The sequence below is a fragment of the Phascolarctos cinereus genome, unplaced genomic scaffold (assembly GCF_003287225.1).
Source record: "Phascolarctos cinereus isolate Bilbo 61053 unplaced genomic scaffold, phaCin_HiC Scaffold_726;HRSCAF=1367, whole genome shotgun sequence".
NCBI classification, from domain to species: Eukaryota; Metazoa; Chordata; class Mammalia; order Diprotodontia; family Phascolarctidae; genus Phascolarctos; species Phascolarctos cinereus.
The window spans coordinates 392,027,009-392,043,303 of NW_027556098.1; the positions used below are offsets into that span (position 1 = coordinate 392,027,009).

The 16,295-nt window shown below is 44.3% G+C and overlaps 1 long non-coding RNA gene across 1 annotated transcript; it reads left to right on the forward strand.

Annotated features, from left to right (window-relative positions):
• The first annotated feature begins 481 nt into the window (after positions 1-481).
• LOC144454499 (uncharacterized) lies at positions 482-12,635 on the forward strand. Its single transcript, XR_013482935.1, has 3 exons — positions 482-691; positions 7,057-7,113; positions 12,360-12,635. It is a non-coding gene; the product is annotated as an uncharacterized LOC144454499 (long non-coding RNA).
• The last annotated feature ends 3,660 nt before the right edge of the window (positions 12,636-16,295 follow it).

Here is a 16,295-nt window from a genome sequence, read left to right on the forward strand (position 1 = left end):
ACATAGTCAGAATAATATGAAAAATTCTGCCCTAAAAATAGACTTTGATAAAAATTTTCAAATCACAGAAATAAAAATGACTTCATTCTAGGTTTCCCAAATGACCCAAACTGGTTTAATAGATTTTTTTGCCCCCCAAAAATTGGTAGACAAAGGAAAACATTGAGTATTTCGTCTTTTCTTCAGTTTGAGGTAAAGTCCCTGGGAGCCTGGAAGATGACCATGATGCAGAGAGGAATCTGAACATTTGACACATAACTCAGTATTATAGGCTTTCTTTAAAAAAAAAAAAGTCAGTATAGCTACATAAACTCTGCCAAACACAGGAACAGCTGTTATTCCAAGAAACTCCATCAATTTTTTTTTTCTTGGTAACTGTGGGTTTCTATGAGGTCAGAATGGAGACTATTACAAATGCTCTCACCCGGACAAATATCAGGCTCCATTCGTCTCTCCGTGGCAACCCTTGCTGAGAGTTGTCCTAGGGCCGCGTGCTGCCTAAGCCACCTCCACAAGGCTTCGGAGACAATGAAAGAAGCAGGTTGGGCTTCCCAGGGAGGGGGCCTAGTTGGAGGGTGAGCTGAGGGGCTCAGTCAGGAGAGAGCAGAAGGAGGAGACTGTGGGGAGCGACACTCAGGGACTCCCACAGGAGCATGTGGCTGACAGAGACAGAGGCTCTCTGGGAGTAACAGTAAGGCACTGGGGGTTATGGGGATGTGGGTGGGGAAGGCCTATCAGTGAGAAGAGAGGAGTAATTATAGCATTAACAACAATAATAAGACCTGGGAATTCCTGGGTCCAACTCCCACCATCCTGGCTGTGTGACCTGGGCAAGTCACTTAAACCTTTTATTTCTCCAGACAATTCTCTCTTGAGACTGGAAGTCAGTTTCAGATCTCCCTCGGTTGAGGAAATTCGACATTTATCCTTTTCCAATGAAATCATTGGTCCGTTAACTATCCCTACCGCAATCAATCAATAAACATTTGTCAAGCATCTACTGTGCTAAGCACTGAAGATACAAAAAAGACATTTTGCCTTCAAGGAGCACTTAATCTAATGAGAGAAGCAATGTGCAAACAAATACACACAAAGCAATTTCCATCCATTATTATTATTATTATTATTTTTGGCAGTTGGGGTTAAGTGACTTGCCCAGGGTCACACAGCTAGTAAGTGTCAAGTGTTTGGTCTGAGGCCAGATTTGAACTCAGGTCCTCCTGACTTCAGGGCCAGTGCTCTATCCACTGCACCACCTAGCAGCCCCTCCATTCATTTTCTCATTTAATCTGGGAAGCAATCTATGAGGGAGGTACTATAGGTCTTATTATTCCTGTTTTACAGACGAGGAAACCGAGACACAGAGGTTGTGGGACTTGCCCATGTTCACACAAGACACTAGTAAGAGGCAGGATTCAAACTCAGGTCTTCAAAACTCCAACTCCAGCACTGAGGCATTTGCAGAATTTTTGTTTGGGGACCTGGACTTTCAACTTTCACCACTGGAGTTAAGCTGTCCTATGACATCTAAAAGAAATTCAGAATTTGATCTCATGTCTGGAAATAGTAGTTCCTTGGGTGTGTTTTGTGTTGACGAGTTTCATTAAGGTTACAGGGCTCCTCTGCCTCATGCTGTTTATAATGACAACACAAATCTATGTTTACATCAGATTCATTTATTCAACTGTCATTTATTAAGCACCTACCATGTAAATGAACTGGAGAAGGACATGGCAAACCACTCCAGCATCTTTGCCAGGAAAGCCCCAAATGGGATCACTGAGAGTCTGACACAACTGAAATAGCTGAACAACAAATCAATCAATAAAAATGTATTAAGTGCCTACTATGTGCTAGGGGGCAGCTAGGTGACGCAGTGGATAGAGTGCTGGGCTTGGAGTCAGGAAGACTCATTTTCCTGAGTTCAAATCTGGCCTCAGACACCTACTATCTGTGTGACCCTGGGCAAGTCACTTAACCCTGTTTGCCTCAATTTCCTCATCTGTAAAATGAGCTGGAAAAAGAAATGGCAAATCTTTGCCAAGAAAACCCAAAATGGGGCCACAGAGTCTGAAACAACTCAACAGCATGTGCCAGGCCCTGTGCTAATCACTGGGGATGCAAAAGGAGGCAAAAGGAGGCAAAAGATGGTCCCTGCCCTCAAGGAGCTTACAGTCTAATGGAAGAGACAACATGCAAGCAAACAAATAAAGATCAAGGATAGATAGGAAATAATCAGCAGAGGGAAGGCACTAGAATTAAGAGGGGCTGGAGAAGGCTTCCTGGAGAAGGTGGGATTTTAGGTGGGACTTAAAGGAAGCCGGCCGAGGTCAGCAGGGCAGAGGTGAGGCGGGAGAGCCTTCCAGGCATGGGGGGCAGTCAGAGGAAATGCTTGGAGCCGCCCGTGATCAGCACCCCAACCGCTCTGGGGAGTATGGGGAGGAGGAGGCCCCAGAATCCCGACAACTGACATAGTTTAGTGGTGGAAGGTCCCTGGGCCACTTCGTGGAATGGCCTTGCTCCCCAGGTCTGGCAAGTAGTTCCTGTTTCACTCCACGGAGGGTCCCAGCAGTTTTGCCATTTGCCCTCTGGGGAGCTGTTTAGGGGTTACTGATGCTGGTAATGTAAACAGCTTCTGCTCACAGGGTGTGCCTACCAGCCAGGGGGCCTTTTGCAATCCTTCCAAAAAAGACTCCACGATGCAATAGATGGAGAGAGAGTGGGGAACAGCTTTCTATGGGCAAAGGAGAAGGAAAACCTCCAGTGATCTTAAATCATTTTTTTTTCTGGATCATTGATTTAGAGCTAGGAGGCCACTGACTCTGACTCCCCCATTTTGAGGAAATTGAGGTGCAGAGAGGTTAAAGAGTTTGTCTAAGATTGTACAGAAAGCCAGGATTTGAATCCACGTCCTCTAGTGCTCTGTTCTCTGGACCACCTTGCCTCTTCATCTCTTTTGGCTTGGAATCCTGGACTGGCAAAGTGGTCAGAGAAGGAAGTGACAGAGACACGTCTCCTCCTGAGTACCTCTCCTATGCTCCCCTCCAGATTCGTGTCAGACTCTATTAGGCCCTGACATTTAACTCTGCGCTCATGTAGTGAGGGCTACCACCGAACCGGCAGAGTTGTCTGAGCTGGGGGCAGCAGGCACTGCCCATCGCTCTTCTTTCTTTCCTGAAGCAGCCCTGGGGTACCCTGACTAGCCTGACTCAGTGGCCTCTGGAAGGTCAAACAGGGAGAGAGCAGAGGTGCCACTGGATAGAGAGAAATGAAACCGAGTGGAGAATACAATACATAGAATGAAAAATCGAAGGGACAGAGAAAAAATCTGGTTTTCTCTGGAAACCTTTGCAGAATCTCAAGAAGAAACTGAGAACGTTCTTCAAATACCGTGGGGTAAGGAACATACCAGGCCTCCATTGCAAGTCCTCAGTTCCTTCAGAGAGGCCAGGCCCACGAAGCAGATGACACAGACGTGGGCTAGGGAGGAAGAGAGCTGTGGCTGGGCAAGGCCGATGGACAAGGACCAGCACTGTAGCAGGCATAAAGACGTCTTGTTAGACTTTCCCTTTTGCTGGGCCTGGCTTTCTCAGGGTATGGGTTTTTTAAATTTTGAATTCACCACTTTGGCGGCTTTTTCAGCTGCTCATAATTCTACCCTCTGGGGCCAAATATGACAAAACTCATCCCTGCTCCATGGGAGAGCCCTTCAAGTACTGAGGCTACCCTCCTGTTTCTGTAAAGCATCTTTTCTCCAGCCTGAACAGCTCCAATCCCTTTGGCCTGTCCCTGGATGGTAGGGTTGACACAGGCCTTTCATCCTCCTGCCTGTTCTCCCCTTGGGGAGGGGGTTCACTGCCTCCTCAACATCCTTCCTGAAATATACTATGCCCAAGCTGTGTCTCTCCCTACTCTGTTTCTCTTTCTCTGTGTTGTCTCAGTATGCCTCTCTGTGTCTCTTTCTCTGTCTCTCCCTTTTTGTTTTTCTATCTTTCTTTCAATCCCTCCTGTCTCTCTTGCTCCCCGGTCCCGGTCTCTGTATCTCACTCCCTGCCTCTGTCTCTCTCCCCCACTACCCCCTCTTTCTGTGTGTCTCCCAGTCCCTTTCTCTCTGTATCTCTTGCTTCCCCCCCTTTCCCTGTCTCTCTCCTTTCCCTTTCTGTTTTTCTTTCCTCCAATCCCCCGTCTCTCTTGCTCCCCCATCCCGGTCTCCGTATCTCACTCCCTGCCTCTGTCTCTCTCCTCCACTGCTCCCTCTTTCTGTGTGTCTCTCAATCCCCCTCTCTTTCTCTGTTTCTCAATGTCTCATTCTTCCTGTCTCTCTCTAACTCTCTGTCTCTGCCTCTCCTCCCCCTGCACTAGCCCTACTCTACCGTATCAGTCTATGGTTGAGAAGCTGCTGAACTGCCCCCTGAATATTAGATCCTGTGCCCCCCATAATATAAATTTTGTTTTTAACTTCTGTGTACACTTTGCTCCCTTAGTTCCTAACATCCCCCCAAAGTTACTGTCTGCTTTTTGGAGGTAGGGTGCAGGATCAGAGGCAAAGAGGAGAGCGACCAACCCCATGATTTCATTTGTTCACTTATGTAGGGGACATGCCCGTAGCATCTCACATGGTGCTTGGCACATGGCGTAGTTGTTAGAAATGAATTCGATTGAATGGAATCGTAGTGTGTCTGTGAGATGTCTTGTGTCCTCAAACTCCCTATTTCTGAAACAAAGTTAATCCTTTCAGCCCCCGCCCCTGCCCCAGCTCTCTTTCCCATCATCTTCATTTCAATGGCCCCACCATTCTCCCTGCCTGGAGGCTTGGATCCCTCTAGGACTTTTGGCCCAGTTTCCTTTTCCCTTTTAATCCCCTATATTCAGCCTGAGGTGGAGGCCTTAGTGTTACTGCCTTAGCCAGGTCTCTTGGCTCAATCTCTTCTCTGTTCTTATTGCACTCCAAGCCCCAAAGACTCTGCTTCTTCCAATCCATGTTGCGCAATGACCCCAGCACACGTCCCTTAGACGTCTCTTTCCTCATTCTACCCCTTGCTTAAGGTTCTGCAGTGGTCACTCTGAGACACCAGACTTTTTGGAAGCCAGCCTCCCCATTTTACCTAATCCCCCTAATCTCTAGATATCTCTTCCTAACGTCATTTCCCCTTAAACATCTCTTCCTAGATATGATCTGTCCCCAGATAATCTTTGCTCAGTCCAACTCTTTGCTTTCATTCATTATGCTTCCCCATCCTATCATGACTTGTCCCTGCCCCCTTCCCCTGCCTGCCTCCCTCCCTCTCCGTCCCTTCTCTCCTTTTCTCTCTGGCTGTCTCCCTTCTTCCATTCTTCTCTCTCCCTCCCTCCCTCTCCCCCTTCTCTCCTTCCTTCTCTCTCTCCCTTTCTCTCTTTCTTCTCTCTACCTCTTCTTCTTCTCTCCTTCTCTCTCTCTCTCTCTCTCTCTCTCTCTCCTCTCTCTCTCTCTCTCTCTCTCTCCCTCCCCTCCTCTCGTTCTCTCCCTCCCCCTTCTCTCTTCTTTCTCTTTCTTCTTCTTTTCTTCTGTCTGCTGATTATTCCATCCTACTTTCATAGAGATACAGGATTCAGAATTTGAAGGGTCAGTTAATGATCATCTAGTTCCATCCCTTCATTTTATGCAGGAGGAATCTCATTTGTTAAACACCTGTTGTGTTTCTATACCTCACTTTATCTCTCATATGCCCCACCTTTGCTTCTTAGAATTCCTTCAAAACCCAGCCCAAGGGGTACATCCCACTAGAGATCGCTCATGATCTCCCCATTTGCTAGTATCCTCCCGAAATTACTCTGCACTTTTAATTTTTTTTTTTTTGGTGGTGGTGGTGGGACAAACCAAACCTATGGTTTCATTGGTTCAAGCTGATTCCCTCTACCCTGTGTATCAGTACCTGCTCTCTGATTCATCTCTAAGAGAGGGGGCTGGGGGCACTGAGAAATGACTTGCCCAGGGTCACAGCCAGTTTGTGTCAGGGTTGGGATTTGCCCTCAGATCTTCTAGAATCAGAGGCAGTTCTCTCTGCATGACACCACAGGGTTATTGATTTAGACCTGAAAGGAATCCAGTGGCCACTGAGTCCTACCCCCCTCATTTCATGGACAAGGAAACAGAAGCACAGAGGAGTAAAAGAAAGTGACTTACCCAGGGTCTCAGAATTCCTAAGTATCTAGGGTAGGATTTAAACTCAGATCCTTTTGATTCCAAGGCCAATGCTCTATTCATTGTGCTGCCTAGCTACCTTTCTACTTTGCATATATTTTGGAGTCAGTTTTCTATGTACATATTGCTTCTCTCAATGGAATGTAAGCGACCTGAGGGTTGGAACCGTTTCATCTTTGTCTCTGAATCTTGAGCCACTACTAAGGTGCCTGGCCCATCATAGGCATTTGAATAAATGTTTGTTGAACCAATGAATGAATGATTATAATGCATTAGAAAGCACAGTCCAACTGTCTCTATGCAGTGGCCCACCTTGCTGCCTTTAGGGCAGGGGATATAACAAAGATATTTAAAACACAGTGGCTTTGTGAAGTGTTTCATTTTGGAGAGGTCACGGGGAATCATGTCAGTGGGTAAAGAGTCAGGGGTAAAACCCAGGGATCCAATCTCTGGGTCAAATAGTCACTCTTCTACACCCTGTAGCCTAAAAATAATCTTTCTATTCTCAATCAATCCACAAACATTTATTAAGCACCTGCTATGTCCTCAGAACAGGGTTAGGTGGTAGACAAAGACAAGAATGAAAAATCCCTGCCCTCAAGTAGTTTATGTACTCCGAATTTTTATAACCCTTATAGCCTATTCTACCCAACTAAATATTTGATTTAAAATAAACATATATACATAGTACATACAGACACACATATTTTAAGCTTGGGTTTCTCTGTCTTACCCAGGCTGGAAGATCGAGGGTTAACTCACAAGCCCAGTCCATACACTAATTAGAGATCTGTTGTTCAGGAAGTAAATCTTAGCTCCCGAGTACAATGTAATAATAACAGTAATAATAACTAACATTTATCTATCACCTTCAGGTTTACAAAGCACTTTACAAATGTCATCTCATGTTATCTTCACAACAATCTTGGGAGGTAAGTACTTTTCTTACCCCCGTTTTATGGATGAGGAAATGAGGCAGACAGAGGTTAATGGACTTGCCTGGGTGACCCAACTAATAAGCATGTGAGGCTGGGTTTGAACTCTAATCTTCCTGACTCTACACCTGGAGATCCCTCTACTGTGCCACCCAGTTCCTTGAGGGTAAGGACTGGTTGTTGGTTTTGTTGTTGTTTTTTTGCCCCAGACCCTGGCACAGTGCCTGGCCCAGGGTAGGCACTTAATACATGCTTATTGAATTAGGGCTGACAAAGTCTTTTGCATGAAGACCAGCTTGCTGCAAAGAGAGAAGAGGAACACGAACCAGGAATACCAGCTCCCATCTTGCCAGTTTGCATCTAATTCATTCAAGAGTATAAATAGCTATTTTTTTCCACCATATCAGAAAACATATGCACCCAAGAGCTGCCCAGTCATGCACCAGCACTATAAATAGACAGGCTATGTCTAGCCTGCTTCTAAACGTGGTCTGAGTGCCAAGATAACATTGGAAATTGCTCGTACCCAGAGGGGCGGGGGCAACTGCAGTGAATTTGATGGCCAGAAAATGCCCAGGTCTCCCTACAGTTTTCAGATAGAGGCTACTATCGTTTCTTAGCTGGGTTCAAAGCTCCCCCTCTCCGTCCCCCAGAAGATTCTTGAGAACTCTGGTGAGAAAGAATGCGGAGTAGCTAAGAGCCGGCCCTCTATAAATTCCTGTTGGATTAAACCAAAGAACAAATTTCATCAACTCACCGTCTGGTCCATTTCAACACCTTGTCTAGTATAAAGACCCAACATATCCCTTCCCTAGTTAAAACCAGCTTGAAGCTTGGTTTGGGCCAACATTCCCAACTCCAGAAGGATTCATGGAGGTTGGAGAATACAGTCTTTCATGGACAAGCATTTCTTAAATGCCTACTGTAGGCCAGGCATTATGGGTAGGCACTGGGTCACACAAAGCCTTAAAGTATTCCCTGTCCTCAAAGAGCCCCATTCTATTGGGGGAAACATACATAGCAAAGAAAATACAAAGTATGTGTCAAGTAAATACAAATGTTGAGAGGCTAGGTGTCATGGCAGAGAAAGGGCCAGCCTTGGAGTCTGGAGATTGAAGTTCAAATCTAGTCTCTGACACATGCTGGCTGTATGACCATGGGTAAGTAAGTCCTTTCATTTCCCAGTGCTCCAGGAAAATTTCTAAGATTCTAATTAAAGGACAAGATGCCTAATTGAATCAGTGGAAGGAATTTCTACCTAAGTTCTCCCACACAGATAAAATGAAAATCCTAAGATTACAAATGTAAAGCCAGAAGTGATCTTAGAAACCTCTCAGTCTATCTGAGTGGTATGAAATAAGAAGGAGGGAGACAATCAGTGAAATGACAGTCTAATCCTGTCATTTTACAGAAAAAGAAACTGAGGTGCAGAGAAGGGCAATGCGTCAGTCAGCCAAAAGGCATTTATTACTTTTCATGGGCCAGGTGCAATGCTAAGAGCTGAGGAAACTAGGTAAAGGCAGAAACACAGCTCTTGCCCTTGAGAAGCTCACAGTCTGACAGGGGAGACAGGATCTAAGTAACTGGGCACATACAATAATGTATTGTGTAGATGATAGCTCATCTCAGGAGAGGCATTAATCAGCAGTTGGGGAGAAGACATACAAGTCAGTAATCAATGGCAGAATCAATATTCAAACCCAGTCTTCTGACACCATGTCTAAGATTCTTTTCTTTGAACTATGATGTTATGTTGTTGTTCAATTGAGTCCACTCTTTGTGACCCCATTTGGGGTTTTCTTGGCAAAGATAATGGAATGGTTTGTCGTTTCCTTCTCCAGCTCATTTTACAGATGAGGAAACTGAGGCAAACAGGGTGAAGTGACTTGCCCAGGATGACACAGCTAATAAATGCCTGAGGCCAGATTTGAACTCAGGAAGAAGAGACTTCTTGAGTCTAGACCTGGCACTCTATCTACTGCACCACCTAGCTGCCTCATGATGTTATGGGTTCGTAGGAAAATCAGTAGTGAAACCAACAAAGCATTACTGGGGACAGAGGATGGGCTCAGGGGGAAAGGAAGACTGGGGCATGGAGAAGAGTACCAGCAGCTGGAAGGGATAAAGATGGGGCCTAGTATAGGACGTGGCCATTGTTATGAGCCTTGAAGGCAGGAGGGATTCTAAGGAGGAATCTCATTGCAGGCATCAGCGACAGTCTGGGCAAAGTCAAAGGAGTAGGAGGTATGAGGAATACCAAGTCCGCCATTTTGGTTGGATCATAGAATATGTGAAGGGGAATAATGTGCAAGAAGCTTGGAAAGGTCAGGGTTTTCTTTTTGATCTCATTCAAAAAGATATCCCTCCCCACTTTATCGGTGTATAATGGGAGATTAGCCATTTCCTCCCTGGTGTGCATGCCATGAGTCTCTCACTACTCCAACCTGTCCTCCATTCATCTGACAAAGCGATTTCCAAAAAAGTGTCACCTACTCAATAAACTCCAGTAGCTCCCTGTCACCTGCAGGACCAAATAGAAAATCCTCTGTTTGGCATTCGGAGTCCTTCATAACCTAGGTTCCCACCCCCCACCCCCACACACCTTTCCAGTCTCCTTACACCCCGCTCCCCTCCAATGTACTCTTAGCTTTCTTGCTGCTCAGTCAACAAGACCTTCCCTCTCTGGGCTCTGGGCATTCTTGCTGGCTCTCCCCCATGCCTGGAATGCTCTACCTCTTCATCCCTGCCTCTCAGCTTCCCTGGCTTCCTTCAAGTACCAGCTAAAACCCCGACTTCTACAGGAAGTTTTTCTCCATCCACTTTAATTCTAATCCTTCCCTCTGTTCATTATCTCCAACTTATTCTGTATCTAGCCTGTTTGCACATAGTTATTTGAGTTTTGTTTCAACATTAGATTGTGAGCTCCTTGAGGGCAGGGACTGTCTTTTGCCTTTCTTTGTATCCTTAGAGCTTGGCACATGGTAGGCGCTTAATAAGTGATTATTGGCTGATTCACTGATTGTCTCCCCTCCTTATCTCATATCACTCAGATGTCTTCCCTTACTATTTCCTCCTTCACCCCCCCCCCCCCCCCCCCCCCGTCTCATGTGAAGAGGTGTGGCCTTTCATCCCTCTACCCTCTCCATGTACAAGTAATGCCATTTCATCCCGTCTTCTCCAGCAGATTGTACCCTCGATCATCTACACTTTTCCTAGTCTTGGTCTTTCTTGTCTACTGGCTGCTTCCTGCTCCCTTCAAATATGAGCATGTTTCTTCTATCCTCAAAAAACCCTCACTTGGGGGGCAGCTAGGTGGTGCAGTGGATAGAGCACCGGCCCTGGATTCAGAAGGACCTGGGTTCAAATCCGGCCTCTGACACATAACATTTACTAGCTGTGTGACCCTGGGCAAGTCACTTAACCCCCATTGCCCAACAACAAAAACCAAAACAAAAACCCCTCACTTGATCCATCCATCCCCAATAGCTGTCATCCCATATCTCCTCTCTTTTGTGGCTAAACTCCTTGAAAACCATCAGCTATTGTTGCACGCACCCTACAGCCTGGCTTCTTCTCTCATTGTTGAACTGAAACTGCTTTCTCCAAAGTTATCGATGATCTCTTAATTGCCAAATCTAACAAACTTTTTTCAATTCTCGTTCTTTTTGACTTCTGTGCAGCCTTTGATACTTTGATTACCTTCTCCTGGATACTCTCTTATCTTCATAGTTTCATGACATTATTCTCTGTTGATTCTCCTCTTTCCTAGCTGATCGCTCCTCAGTCTCCTTTGCTGGATCTTCACTTGCTAATCATGGATGTCCCCTAAAGCTCTGTCCTGGGCTTTCTCTTCTTCTTCTATACTATATTGCTTGATGATTTCATCAGCTCCCATAGATCCAATTATCATCTCTATGCAAATGATTCTCAGGTCTTCTTATCGAACCTTACTCACCCTCTCTCCTGACCTCCAGTCTCCCATCTCCAAGTGCTTGTTGGATATCTCAAACTGGCTGTCTTGTAGACACCTTAAACACAGTACGGCCAAAACCAAACTCATTCTATTTTCCCCTAAACACTCCCGTCTTCCAAAATTCACTATAATTGTCAAGTGTATCACCATTCTCCCAGTCACTCAGGCTCACAATCCAAGTGTCATCCTGGAAGCCTCACTCTTTCTCATATACCATCCAATCTTCTGCCAAGTTATGTCATTTCCATCTTTGTAACATCTCTCCTATACACCTCCTTCTCTCCTCTGATACCACCAACATCCCAGCTCAGGCCCTCAATGCCTCATTTCTGGACTATGGAAATAGAATTTTGGTCTGTCTCACTGCCGAGTCTTTCTCCACTCCAGTCCACCCTCTATTGGCTATCCTAAAGTACAGGTCTGACCATGTTGCTCCCCTACCCCCACCCCATTCAGTAAATGGCTCTTCATTATCTTCAGTTTGGCTTTTAAAGCCCTTCATAAGTGGCCCAGTTTTCTTACACCTCACTGTGCGATCTAGTGTCACTGGCCTCCTGGCTGTTCCTTGCATACGATACTCTATCTCTTGAGTCCATGTGTTTGTACCAGCTGACTCCCTGGCCTGGAATTCTCTCCCTTCTCCCCTGCTCCTCCAGGCTTCCTTCAAATCTCAACCAAAATCCCACCTTCTGCAAAAAGCCTTCCCTAGCTCCCCTTAATGCTAGGGCCTTCCCTCTACAGATCATCTCCAATTTACTATGTGCATGCCTTGTTTGTACAAAATTGTCTCCCCCATTAGACAGTGAACTCCTTGAGGGCAGGGATTGTTCTGCCTTTGTATTCTCAGAGCTTAGCACAATGCCTGGCTCATAGTAGGCTTTTAAAGGTACAATGCCGGGCACACAGTAGGTGTATTGACTTGACTTGAAAGCTGCAGAGAATATTACATGAGCTCTATATAATTCACCAAGAAGGGCATACCCTCACATACTCTATGGATGGGCCCTGGTTGACCAGTCTCCTATTTCAGATGTAATTCAAGGCAACATTTTATGTCCAATAAATCAGAATTATAACTTCGACACACTCATATACTTTAGAATTTTCTTGGGTTTATGGGCAAGAGAGATTTAGCTCTTAGAAAAAGAAACTCACAAAATGTTTGCAGTTTCATGGAAAATAAGAAATAACTCAGAAAGCATATGTCATATCTCTGTTTTGTAACCAGTTTCCATTTTATTCCTTGCTTTAAAATCTGACTTATTCCTAGGGTTACTACCCTCAGTGCAGCATTCCCTTGGAGAAAGAAAGATGGCAGCCAGAATAAATCTTGGACAGACATTGGAAAAGAAGGATGAGCTGGGCCCAGAATTCAACAGGAAGAGAGTGGCCTCCATTGCTTTTGGGAACTGCAAAACTCCCTTTATGACCTCCAATTTCTCCCAGAAACAAAGGCCCATATTTTTAATACCAATAGTTGACCGGTATTGGTATATGGTTGTACGTTGTAGAAGATTAGTATCTAAAGAATTGAAAGGGGAGCTCATCAGGGAGGTAGAGGAGAGGCTCATCGTGCCCCACATAACCAACAAGGAATTAGAGAGAACTGGAAAAAAGGATGTTACCAAAGAAATATGTGATCTAAAAGGAAGATAGGTCATAAAGCAAGAGTAAAGGGTAGCTGATGGACAGTATGGATACTTCATTGGTGGTATCCTCATGATGTCAGGAGAAAGCATGGAAGGCTCCCAGCCCATAGAGAGGAATTTCCATGGCAAATTAATGGGAAGGCCTAACCAAAAATGGCATAGGAGGGGAGGCACAGATAGGTTACAATCTGCATTTTTGGAACAAATAACCATTTTGATGAGATTGAAGATGACAGAATCATGGAATCAGTCCTAGAAGGGACCTTAGGGCTTGTAGTCCAAATCTCTCATTTTATAAATGAGGAAGCTGAGACCCTTTCTGAACCATCCTCCCAAGCTCCCTCACATCTGAAACTAGGTTCTGCCTCTGTGATCCTGGGCTGTAACCGGTGAGCTTGCATCTTACCTTGCCTGGAACCAGTGCACCAATCACTTGGAATTTCTAAACCATGCTTACCTCTAACCTCCCACCCCCTTCTAGCTCCCTTGTATGTTATCTTCCCCCTTTAGAATGTAAGCTCCTTGAGGACAGTGCCTAGAACATGGTAAGCTCTTAATAAGTGTGTTTCCCTTCCTTCCTTCTCTCTCCTGAGGTCATACAAGTAATAGGAGTCAGAGGCAGGATTTGAACTCAGGCCCCCTGACTCTAAAGACAGTAATCTTTTCTGTCATCCTAGGCTGCCTTCCTTATCCATTGGTACATGAGAGAATGTCCTTTGACACACTGCACCAGTTCTCAGGAACAGGGCGACACATCACTGGGAGAAGCCTCTCTGCTGGGTCAGCACAAATCACTGTTTGCCTCAGTGTAAGGAGAGAAAAGTGGGTTCAGTCCCTAGTCTTCCGTTGGGTTTTTTTTTTTAGTTTTTAGGCAATTGGGGTTAAGTGACTTGCCCAGGGTCACACAACTAATAAGTGTCAAGTGTTTGGTCTGAGGCCGGATTTGAACTCAGGTCCTCCTGACTTCAGGGCCAGTGCTCTATCCACTGCACCACCTAGCTGCCCTGAATCCCTAGTATTTCAAGAGATAAAACCAAAGTTCTTCACCACTGGCTACCAATTAAAAGCCCAGCTGCTTTATTCATTAGTTCACAGATCTTAGTTGGGGTGTGTGTGTGTGTGTGTGTGTGTGTGTGTGTGTGTGTGTGTAAACCTTTATGGGCCTTAGTCTATGCATAGTGTGCTAAATTCTCATGTTTAGATGTCTTTGCTCATGAAATTTGCATGCATACCCACAACCACAATATAATACTTGATACAGAGAAACCAATTATTGCATTCATGCTTTGTGAGGCAGCCAGGTAGATAGAAAGCTAGGCTTGGAATCAGGAAGATATGAGTTCAATCTGGCCTCATTTACTCACAAGCAGTGTGATCTTGAACAAGTCACTTAACTTCTTTCTGTCTCAGTTTCCCCAACTGTAAAAAATGGGATAAGAACACGTACCTCACAAAGCTGTTGGGAGGATTAAATGAGATAATATTTGTAATGCACTCAGCAAAGTGTCTGGCACATAGCAGGTGTTATTGTAGATTCTTATTCCCTTCTACTTTCCTGTTCCCATGGGCAAATCACTAGACCACCCTCAGCCTCAATTTTCCAATCTATAAAATGGGCATAATAATACCACCTACCTCACAGGTATGTTTTGAGGATTTACTGAGATAATGTATATAGAATGGTTTTCAAACCTGAAATCATTATTATAAATGCTGGCTACTGTTATTAATTAAACCTTATAACTAGTGTAGACCTCCATTACTTATTTTAAATGCTTTATTGATGTTTTTAAACATCAGTTTCACTTCCATGACTCTCTTTCCCCTTCCTCAGAGAGCCTTGCCTTGTAACAAATAAACACAGTCAAGAAAACAAATTGACACATGGATGGTGTCTGCAAATGTATGTCTTATTCTGTTTCTGAAGTCCACCACCTCTGTGCTGAAATGCAAGAGGCATGTTTTCATTATCCATCAGTCATGATTGGTCATTAGCGTATCCTTTGCAAAGAGATTTACAAGGAAGATTGCCTCTCCCCCCCAAACAGTTCAAGGATTAGACCACTGATACTACAGACAGCTCTGAGATGGAACAAGACAAGTGTCTAAATGCACATTGCAGTGGTCACACATGTGGAGGCACATTCCATGTTTGAAACACACTCCAGTTATTAGTTACTTTTCCACTCACAATCTATAAGAATCTTACTCATTTGACGTAACTCAATAACATGCTTGAAATGACTGTGGTCCTAGAAGCACAAACAATTCTTTATCTTCCAAAAATAGGAAAGACTATTCTAGGCATTCTACTGTGAATCTTTTGAGGGTATGGCCCTTTCTTTTTTACACAGACATTAAATCTCCAAGCACATTCAAAGGGAAAGAATTTGACCTTATGTCCTTAGTCAAGGGAGATGAAAAAAAATCAGACCCTCAAATGATAATGTATATACAATTCTTCTTCTTCTTCTTCTTCTTCTTCTTCTTCTTCTTCTTCTTCTTCTTCTTCTTCTTCTTCTTCTTCTTCTTCTTCTCCTTCTTCTTCTTCTTCTTCTCCTTCTTCTTCTTCTTCTTCTTCTTCTTCTTCTTTCTCCTCCTCTTCCTCCTCCTCTTCCTCCTCCTCCTCCTCCTCCTCCTCCTCTTCTTCTTCTTCTTCTTCCTCCTCCTCCTCCTCCTCCTTCTTCTTCTTCCTCCTCCTCCTCCTCTCCTCCTCTCCTCCTCTCTCTTCTTCTTGTTCTTCTTGTTCTTCTTGTTCTTCTTCTTGTTCTTCTTCTTCTTCTTCTTCTTCTTCTCCTCCTCCTCCTCCTCCTCCTCCTCCTCCTCCTTCTCCTTCCACATTTTAATATTTGTAAAGTGATTAGTACAGAATCTGGCATATAGTAGATGCTTACATACCTGTTCCTTTTCCCCTTTTCTCCTTCCCTAAGATTATTTAGAAGTCACATGGCACAGTGGATAGAGATCTGGCCTCAGGGTCAAGAAGACAAGGGCTCAAATTTTGCCTCTGACAGATGCTAGCTGGGCAACCCTGGGTTGCCTCTCAGTACCTTAGGTACTTTTCTAAGCCAAGTTAACAAGAATTTATTAGACACCTACAATGTATTAAGTGCTGGACTATAAACTACAGAACTACATTGGTAGAAAATTTTTTTTAAAGATTACTTATCATTCTCTTAACATTTTTATAAGGATGAGAAAATAGGCACATGAATGGACAGTTGCTGATGTCTTCTCAGTTGCCTTATTTTTTGTTATTGTATCACTCATGATCTTTTCCCATTGTTTGGAGTCTTCCTCCCTTTGAGATATCTTGAATACTTATCAGTGCCTCTGAAATTGTTATCAGCTTCACTATGGATTTCTTCTGTGTATCTTTGGTTGGCTCTTCCTTACTAAGTACCGTTGTTACATTCTTGCACCTAGTATTGGGTACTCAAGTGATATATGTGTGTGTGTGTGTGTGTATGTGTGTGTGTGTGTATATATATATATATATATATATATATATATATGTATGTATGTATGTATATTCCAGAAGAATTCAGACTAACACT